Consider the following 10,236-nt stretch of genomic DNA (forward strand, 5'->3'; position numbering starts at 1 on the left):
AGTCCAACCTGACGTCAGTTCATACAATTAGTCCAGACTAATTTAATATCTTACCTTTTATTCAGTATCTATTGAGTGCGAACTATCAAGCATTGTTGTAGATGCTGGGGATACAGAGGAAATTAAAACAGACCCTAGATCCCAGTTCTCATGGTTCTTTATATTCTACATTCTCAGGATTCTTTATACTCGGAGGAGGGACAATAATTACTATATATCTATATATTGGGTGATGCATGCTAGTGAGAAAAAGCAGAGGAAAGGGGGTGGGGTGGGGTGGAATGGGACCGTGCCCGGTGGGGGCAATTGTGGTTTTCAACAGTGGTCACAGTTGGCCTCTCTGAGATGGTAATTTTCTGAAATACTTGAGAAGAGGCGATGATTGTAAACGGTGGGAAAAATCTGATAACCTTGGTATTTGTAAAAGGACAGTTAAGGCCTTTCTTAGATGCTGATGCCTGAAGGAAGTTAGGGAACCAGCCTCACGACATCCTACTCCCGTTTTCGCAGTTAATTTAGAAAAACAACGTTACCCAAGTTTTTAGGGTGTTTCTGTGTTCCTTTTTCCACTTTTCTGTTTTCTCTGTTTCCAGGTAACACTCCAGCTACACTGGCTCTTCTAACAAACCAAAAGGCCCCACTTCTACAACTTTACATAGGCTAGAATATTTTCCCTTTGTATCTTAGCTCTTAACGACCAACACTCTTCTCAGTCGTCATCTCCCCAGAAGAGACTTCCCTAACCACGCTATCTAAAATAATTTCCCCATCCCCTTACCTGCTTAATTTTATTTAAAGTACTTAATCTGAAAGTATATTATTTATTTGTTTACCCCACCCCTGAAGAGCAGTAAACCTTGTTTCTGTGTTTATTGTTATAACCTGAGCGAGCTCATAGTAGGCCATCAAATATTTTTTGAGAGAATGCCCCCCTCAGCATGATGACCATTTTATCAGCCTGGAATATAAGTATTTCACTCCAAGCAGTTACAATAATATTCTCATATTTCCTGCTCACCTTCCCAGCGGGCTTGATATTGTCATTTTTTACGGTATATGTACATAATTTAGGTGCTGTGGCCGTACTCATTTTTTTTCTTATATGACATAATCATGTACCAGAAATTTTACCTAGAATGTGTGAAATGAATTCTTCAGTGGTTTACGATTCCTAATAAGCCCAGTATTGAGCTTCTGGTAATAACATTAGCCACTCCTTGACATATTCTTGAGGCAAACATGACTTAAGGTGAAATTTACAATCATAAGAGAAAATGTAAGTGAAAAATGTGTTTATAGCTTTGGGAATGTGGAAGGACTTTCTAGACATGACAAAAAAATTTTAAGGAATTACTGTTAAGTAAGACTTCATAAATAAAAGCTTCTGAATATCAAAACACAAGGTTAGTCAAGTTAAAAGAGAAATGACAAACAAAAAAATAATTTCAACATGACATATGACAGCTAAGGGGTAATACTAGTCTTTAATAAAACTAAAAGACAAATGACAAATTGGTAAAAATGCTACATATATGATAAACATATGACAAACACCATTAGTCTGTACAAAGCTATCATAAATTGATTTTTTTAAAAATATAAACACCCCCGGGGCGCCTGGGTGGCGCAGTCGGTTAAGCGTCCGACTTCAGCCAGGTCACGATCTCGCGGTCCGTGAGTTCGAGCCCCGCGTCAGGCTCTGGGCTGATGACTCAGAGCCTGGAGCCTGTTTCCGATTCTGTGTCTCCCTCTCTCTCTGCCCCTCCCCTGTTCATGCTCTGTCTCTCTCTGTCCCAAAAATAAAATAAACATTGAAAAAAAAAAAATTTATAAAAATATAAACACCCCAATTTAAAAATGTGGTAAGGACAATAAATAAGCAATTCAAACAAGGAGAAAATATTTGCCTGATAAGCATATGATAATAGGTCCAACCTCACTAGTAACCAAAAATGAAAACAAAAACAGTAGTTTCTTTTTTCCTCTTAGAATGTCAAAGATAAAAAATTTGATAATATTAAGTGTTGACGAAGATCCTATGAAATAGGCACACCTGTATGCTACTGGTACAAATTGATATAACATGTTTTAGGCAACTTGACAATACATATCAAAAGCCTCAAGATACTGTTTGACAAACAAGTCCACATACAGAAATTTATTATAAGTAAAACAAGTGGACACATTTGCAGAGGTGTATGTAATGAATGTACAAAGATTTTAATCATAGTGAGGCTTATAATATTTAAATACTGGAAAATCAGGGAAACAACAATCCAATAATAGTGAAATACTTTACAGTGCATGTACATAATGTACTCTTACATAGCCATTAAAAATTAGTAGCTAGATCTGGAAATATGTTCAGGTTACATTTTTAATGAAAAAAGCAATTTACAAAATAGCATGCATGATTAACCTGATTTTTATATTAAAATAGGTGTAAATATACATTAAAAAGTCTAGATGTGTATACATGCAAATAAAATGTAAAAGGATTATTAGTCACCTTTCTTCTTTACCTCTTTTTGCATTGTCTTAAATATCTTGCAATGTGCATGCATTACTTGGTATTAGGAGAAGGGGCCATTTTCATTTTGAAAGACAAGTCTGAATATGAAAAAAAAAATAAAAGAGTATCTTCCCATCCACCTATTTTTCCATATGTATCATTTAATATTCCCTTTCTCTCTCTCTTTCTTCTGTCCTTTTCTTTTTCTCTTCCTCTCTTCCATGTATTCTTCCATGCTGCTTTATAAGCAAGGAGCTGCTTACTTCCAAAATCTTGGAAGTGACTTCTCAAAACAGTTTATCCTATGATGGCATTCAGAGCCACCCAAGAACCCAAGGAAACAACCACTGAATAATTTTCATTCAGTTCCTACTCAGTCTAATTGCATTTCTCTCCCATGCACTTCTTACATAATGGGTGATGTGCAAATGATTTTTACTCCTTCCTTGTAAGATGTCCTTTAACTGGAAAAAAATAATTTCCCAAACTTTCTTGTGCTCATTTATTTAACAAAATGTATTGATCATCCACTATATGCTGGCCGCTGGGAATAGATCAGTAGACCACAGACAGGAAGACCCTAACCTTATGGCAAGACACACTGAACAAATACTTATAAATGTAATGAACGTTACAAAGGAGACATGTAGGTACAAAGGAACATTTAATTTAGAGAAGTTGCCACTTTTAGCCAAGACCTGAGCTGAAGTAAGAATGACAATTAAGGAGGGAAAAAGATTAAGGAGGAGCCCTGGAAGAGGGAATGATCTGTACAAATTTCCTGGGATGAGTAAATGGAGAACTGAAAGAATAGCTCATTTTCTTTAGAAAATAGCTCTATGCGATTTTTTTCTTACCATTCATCATGCCAGAATTTATCTTGTCTATTTGTTTATGTTGTTTACTGTTTGTATGTCTATGTTTCTAGCATGTCAATCTTCCTACTAGCCTGCCCCCAGTGTTAAATTCCATGGGGACTGAGGCTTTGTCCCACTACTACACTGCTGTATTTTATGAGCCTAAAATATGTAATAGACAATCAGTATTTCTTGAAAGAATCAAAGAATTAGCTGGTAGCTCATATTAGAGATTTTGGATTCTTAAGAGCAAGGGGAAGTTGTTGAAGAGTTTTAAAAAGAGATCATTTAAAAATTATCTAAAAAATTTTTAAAGAGCTTTATGACTGCCATATGTTCAAGATTGAATTTTCTTTGTAGTGGGTATACTTACTATGTTAAGATTCCAATCTCCTTTAAGAAACTTGACAGGTTTTGTTTTAAAAAACAAATGACACCCACAAAATATCTATTTAGTTTAGATACTACCTGTAGTGTCTAAGGAGATTTTTTAAAACATCTTTTGAATAAGGGGCGCCTGGGTGGCTCACTCAGTTAAGCAACTGACTTTGGCTCAAGTCATGGTCTCACAGTTCGTGGGTTTGAGCCCTGCGTCTGGCTCTGTGCTGACAGCTCCGAGCCTGGAGCCTACTTCGGATTGTGTCTCCCTCTCTCTCTGCCTCTCCCCCACTTGTGCTCTGTCTCTCTTTCTCCCTCAAAAGTAAATAAAATGTAAAAAAATCTTTTGAATAAGAACTACTGGCCAAAATTAATTTAATCAGAAAACCAATGTCTGCTTCTTAGTGATTCCAGCGGTCCACAATAATATTCAAGATATAAATGAATTCAAAATGTTTTTCTTCAATTTGCCCTGATGAAGAGAATAACAGGATGGGAAGGGATAAGTGAAAGGTAATTAGTAATTTATCCATTCATTCAGTTAAGTCATTCATTCAACAATATTTATTGTGTGCTGTAGCACTGTCCTACGCCTTGGGGCTATAGATATAAAAGATATAAACTATAGAAAGCTTATGAAAGAAATTGAAGAAGACGCAAAAAAAAAAATGGAAAAAGATTCCATGCTCCTGGATAGGAAGAACAAATATTGTGAAAATGTTGATACCACCAAAAGCCATCTACATATTCAATGCAATCCCTATCAAAGTAACACCAGCATTCTTCACAGAGCTAGAACAAATAATCCTAAAATTTGTATGGAACCAGAAAAGACCCCGAATTGCCAAAGCGATCTTGAAAAAGAAAACCAAAGTAGGAGGCATCACAATCCCAGTCTTCAAGCTATACTACAAATCTGTAATCATCAAGACAGTATGATACTGGCACAAGAACAGACACTCAGATCAATGGGACAGAATAGAGAACCCAGAAATGGACCCACAAACGTATGGCTTCGACAAAGCAGGAAAGAATAGCCAATGGAATAAAGACAGTCTCTTCAGCAAGTGGTGCTGGGAAAACTGGACAGCGACGTGCCAAAGAATGAACCTGGACCACTTTCTTACACCGTACACAAAAATAAACTCAAAATGGATAAAACACCTCAATGTAAGACAGGAAGCCGTCAAAATCCTCGAGGAGAAAGCAAGCAAAAACCTCTTTGACCTTGGCCGCAGCAACTTCTTCCTCAACACATCTCCAGAGGCAAGAGAAACAAAAGCAAAAATGAATTACTGGGACCTCATCAAAATGAAAAGCTTCTGTACAGCAAAGGAAACAATCAGCAAAACTAAAAGGCAACCGACAGAATGAGAGAAGATACTTGCAAACGACATATCAGATAAAGGGTTTGTACCCAAAATCTATAAAGAACATATCAAACTCACACCCAAAAAACAAATAATCCAGTGAAGAAATGGGCAAAAGACATGAATAGACACTTCTCCAAAGAAGACATCCAGATGGCCAACCAACACATGATAAAATGCTCAACTTCACTCATCATCAGGGAAATACAAATCAAAACCACAATGAGATACCACCTTACACCTGTCAGAATGGCTAACATTAACAACTCAGGCAACAACAGATGTTGGCGAGGATGCGGAGAAAGAGGGTCTCTTTTGCATTGTTGGTGGGAATGAAAGCTGGTGCAGCCACTCTGGAAAGTAGTATGGAGGTTCCTCAAAAAACTAAAAATAGAACTATCGTACGACCCAACAATTGTACTACTAGGTATTTTTCCAAGGATACAGGTGTACTGTTTCGAAGGGACACATGCACCCCAATGTTTATAGCAGCCCTATCAACAATAGCAAAGTATGGAAAGAGTCCAAATGTCCATTGGTGGATGAATGGATAAAGAAGATGTGGTATATATATACAATGGAGTATCACTCGGCAGTCAAAAAGAATGAAATCTTGCCGTTTGCACCTACGTGGATGGAACTGGAGGGTATTATCCTAAGTGAAATTAGTCAGTCAGAGAAAGACAAATATTATATGACTTCACTTATATGAGGACTTAAAGAGACAAAGCAGATGAACATAAGGGAAGGGAACCAAAAATAATATAAAAACAGGGAGAGGGACAAAACAGAAGAGACTCGTAAATATGGAGAACAAACTGAGGGCTACTGGAGGGGTTGTGGGATGGGGGATGGGCCAAATGGGTAAGGGGCACTTAGGAATCTACTCCTGAAACCATTGTGGCCCTATATGCTAACTAATTTGTATGTAAATTTAAAAAATAAATGAAATTAAAAATTAAAAAAAAAGATATAGTCACTGTCCTGAGAAAATTTACAGTCCAGAAGAAAAGAGGCAGGATCTAGTTTCATCAACAGTCAATTTGTAAAAATATGTAGAAGCTAAAGCTGATGTGTTGGTTTCACTGTAGGGGCCCAGGCAACACTTTCTAGAAAGTCACCCACAAATTTGTATTCACAGAATGTTAGAGGACTTAAAAATAAATGAAAGATTAGGGAGTGAAGCACAGAAAGTGTAAGAGTAAAGCCCTTTTATTCCTTGCCATCTGTAGAAGTTATTATTAACCTAAAAGACTTAAGAATGGCATCTTGTATATTCACCTTAGGCTAGTAGGAAAGATTACAATTGTTTTCATTCCTAGCAGCACAATGCCATGTTTATACTAGTATTGCTATTGAAAACCTAGTTGCTCTGTCACTTTCTCTCTTTGAAAAAGGTGATGGATATTGTTTCTCCTACAAATACTTTGTAATGAACTGGAGTTGTTCTCCAACAAAATATACTCTAGAAATAGGAAGTATTATTGCAAATATTCAAACACAGTAGAAATAAAATATGTACTGATGCCTGGTTAATTACGTTACTAGTAGGGGAACTCAGTAAATTTACCGTAGTGCCTTTTTTCCCCCATCTAATACAGCAGCAGTGAAAAGATCTTTCTACATTTTATGCTTTCTGGGAATATAAAAACAACCTGCCTAAGGAAGCAATATCAAGCACCTTATGTATCAAGCATGAAGGTTTCAGATGCTCTGATATAGAAAGCACAGAGCAGTTTTCTTTTTTTTTTAATTTTTTTAATGTTTACATATTTTGAGAGAGAGAGAGAGAGAGAGAGAGAGAGAGAGAGTGGGGGAGTGGCAGAGAGAGAGGAAGACACGGAATCCAAAGCAGGCTCCAGGCTCTGAGTTGTCAGCACAGAGCCCGACGCAGGGCTCGAACCCACGAACTGTGAGATCATGACCTGAGCCGAAGTCAGACGCTTAACCGACTGAGCCACCCAGGCGCCCCCAGAGCAGTTTTCTAAATCATACCAAAACAACCAGAATGCAATTTTTCTTTAACAAATTAAGTGCAATATAACAGGTAAAAGACAGAAGGCTTGGATTAGAGAAGAAATACTCATCTTGTCTCCCAATTAGTAATCTATTTTAATGAATGCATCGTCGTTTAATTATTTAAACTGTGAAGAATAAATTGTTTAAAGTAGACTAGGTTGACTATGCACTGTCTTTAGCATCAAACAACTTCTCTGCGGAGACAGGATGATTCTGTCCCTGCTTCTTATCTCCATCCTCCTCAGTCACCATAAAAGCCTCAAGCCCCTCTGGTCCCTCACCCACCCAAACTTTCATCTCCATAGAGGTCAGCTGTAAATCCACTTCCATATCCATCTCCACCGTTTTGCACCCCCTCAACACTTTCCACTGAACCCTCTGAAACCATGCATTCAACACTAGCAGTTACCCCTGTTTTCCTAGTCTCTTTGTAGAAAGGTCTATCCTTAGCACTTTGACTGAGAAGTACCAGTTTCCAAAAGACCTCCCCTCCCCCAAGATTCACTGAGAAAAAACCCAAGTGCAGACTGTTTTTCCTAGAAAAGTCTTCAAATCTCAAATCCAGAAGGAGAGATGGGAGGGGCACCTAATTAAAATGTAGATTCCCAGGCCTCACCCTAGGATTCTGACTCAGACGTTTTAGGGTGCAACTCAGGAATCTTCTTCATTTCAAATAGACTTTCCAGAAGATTCAGATGCAGGTTATCTGCAGACAAGTGCTTAGAAGATGGACTTATTTAAAACAATAATAGTTATCCTTCACTGTGTCCCTACTATGTGCCAAGAACATTATGCATATTACCTCATTTAACTCTCTCATACACACAAAAAAAACTTGAAAGATGTTATGAGCATTTAATAGTTAAGGAAAATGAAGCTCAAAGAAGCAAAACTGAAATTTGCATAAGATCATACAACTGTAAATAATGGAGATAGGTTTGCATCTCTAAGTGCATGCTGCTTCTAACAACCCATATCTCCTAGCTCCTAAACCAGGGTTAAAGTGAATAATAAATTTTAAAAAGTATTTTCTTTTTTAAAAAAATGTTTGTTTGTTTTTCTGTTTTAGAGAGAGAGAGAGGCGGGGAGAGAGAGAGAGAGAGAGAGAGAGAGAGAGAGAGAGAGAATAAGTGGAAGAGGGGCAGAGAGTGGAAGAGAAAGAATCCCAAGCAGGCTCCACAGGGACCTGACACGGGACTCAATCTCACCACTGTGAGATCATGACCTGAGCCAAAATCAAGAGTCTGTTGCCTAACTGAGCCACCCAGGCACCCCTTAAAAAGTATTTTCATTAAAGGTGATTTAAAAGGTATTGCCCAGCTCTGCTAGAAATGTTATTCTTAATAAGTTCTATATATCTTATAATACTAAAGATCTTGAATGGGTATTTTTTTGTGTGTGTCAAATAAAAGTTCTCTCTCCTCCCGTTTTACCCACCTTTCTGTATGTATATATTGCAGAAATATTCTAAAGTCACTTATTTTTTTGGCTAGGTTAATTTCTTTTTTTTTTTTCCTTTTTGACAGGACAAAAGCACTTGGAAATACCTAGAAAAAGGTTGAAATCTCTGACTTCAGGAAAACCTGGTCAGTGCTCATCTGCTTCTTAAACACTCAAGGTAATCCAGCTGTGAGAAAATTGCTATCAATCTTCCATAACTCTATATTTCAAGGAGAAATAAAATGGTGTTTAAAAATATGCCATACTACTTACACATATAAATAATAAAATATTTATTGTGTACTTAAAAAGTGTCAGGCTCTATACTAACACTAAGCAGTCCTTTTATTTAAGGTTCACCAGAAACCTGTGACGTATGTTTTATTATACCTATATTAAAGCTGGGGAAATTAAAGTTTGAAGTAACTATCAAGCAATACAGCTAGTAAGTGAAGAAGCCAGGGATGCGAACCAAGCCTGTGAGACTGTAGAGTACATGTCAGGTACTAAAGATGCGGCCACATAATTCAGAATAAGGAGTGAAAGGCCGTATTTTTATTTTGGATGCTTTTATTTTCTCCACGGAGCACTGGAGCAACAGATGCATTTCTGAACAGATCCACTTCTCACATGTGAAGTGCCTATCCCGCTTAGAGCCCCTTCATGTTGAGTGGTAGCTGACTTGCACTGGTTTGAGTACTGAGCAGAGAAGAGAAAATACCCCGTGTTTCTTTTCACTCAGTGTACTATCTTCTCCATCGTGGTCTCTCAGTTATTTCCATACTGGAAGGCACACATTCACTTTCAAAGGAAGGATTATTGCTTAAATCTGCCTGATTATGAATGCCTATAAACTCTTCTTGACAGAGGCGAGCCTGTTTCTTTAAGAGCAGAGTAAGGAATCTTCATTTCTCTGATCCTGAATGCCGGAGTCTTGAATTACCATCCATTTTTGAAGAAAATATTTTACAAAAAGATATAGAGTAATGCAGGTATCATCATACTAAGACACAAAACTAGATTTCCTACTCTCTTCTCTGGTCCAGAACTTGATTCAACAAGAAGCCTTCAGTCATAAATAGAGCATCAGTCTTTGATAGCAGTGTAGCTGGACTGGTCACTTTCCATTAGGGTAAAGTTGAAATTTTACAGTTTGACTCATGATGCCAGTTGAATAAATGCAGTAAAAGCCAAAACAAGATTAGGTGAGGAAGCTAAAAGACACTAATGTAATTGGTGTTATCTCTGATCCTGAGCAAAGCTGCCAGATAGCAGAGCTATCAAATAGCAAAGTTATTGTGGTTGTCCCTTCAGCATTGCTCCCCCAACTAGACTTCCAAGCATCAAGTTGTCAGTGCTTAGCCAACTTTAGTTATTTCTAACTATATTCAAAAGTTTTGTTATATTCCTTACTGTTAGTGTTTTTTTTCCTCTAAATTGACTCACCTTTTAAAATGTAAATATTTTTATTTAAAAGGATATTTTATCAGTATTATAAATGGAAAACCATATCATTTGCCATAGATGGAAGATAACCAGAAAAATCAATACATAATTAATAAAATACAGTATGTTTGTTTGAATGTCACTTGTGATCAGGCTGATTACATTTAATATGTTGACTAACATAAACAAAGGAAACCTTATTTATGGATTGGTC

This window comes from Prionailurus bengalensis, chromosome X, assembly GCF_016509475.1.
Source record: "Prionailurus bengalensis isolate Pbe53 chromosome X, Fcat_Pben_1.1_paternal_pri, whole genome shotgun sequence".
Taxonomy (NCBI): Eukaryota; Metazoa; Chordata; class Mammalia; order Carnivora; family Felidae; genus Prionailurus; species Prionailurus bengalensis.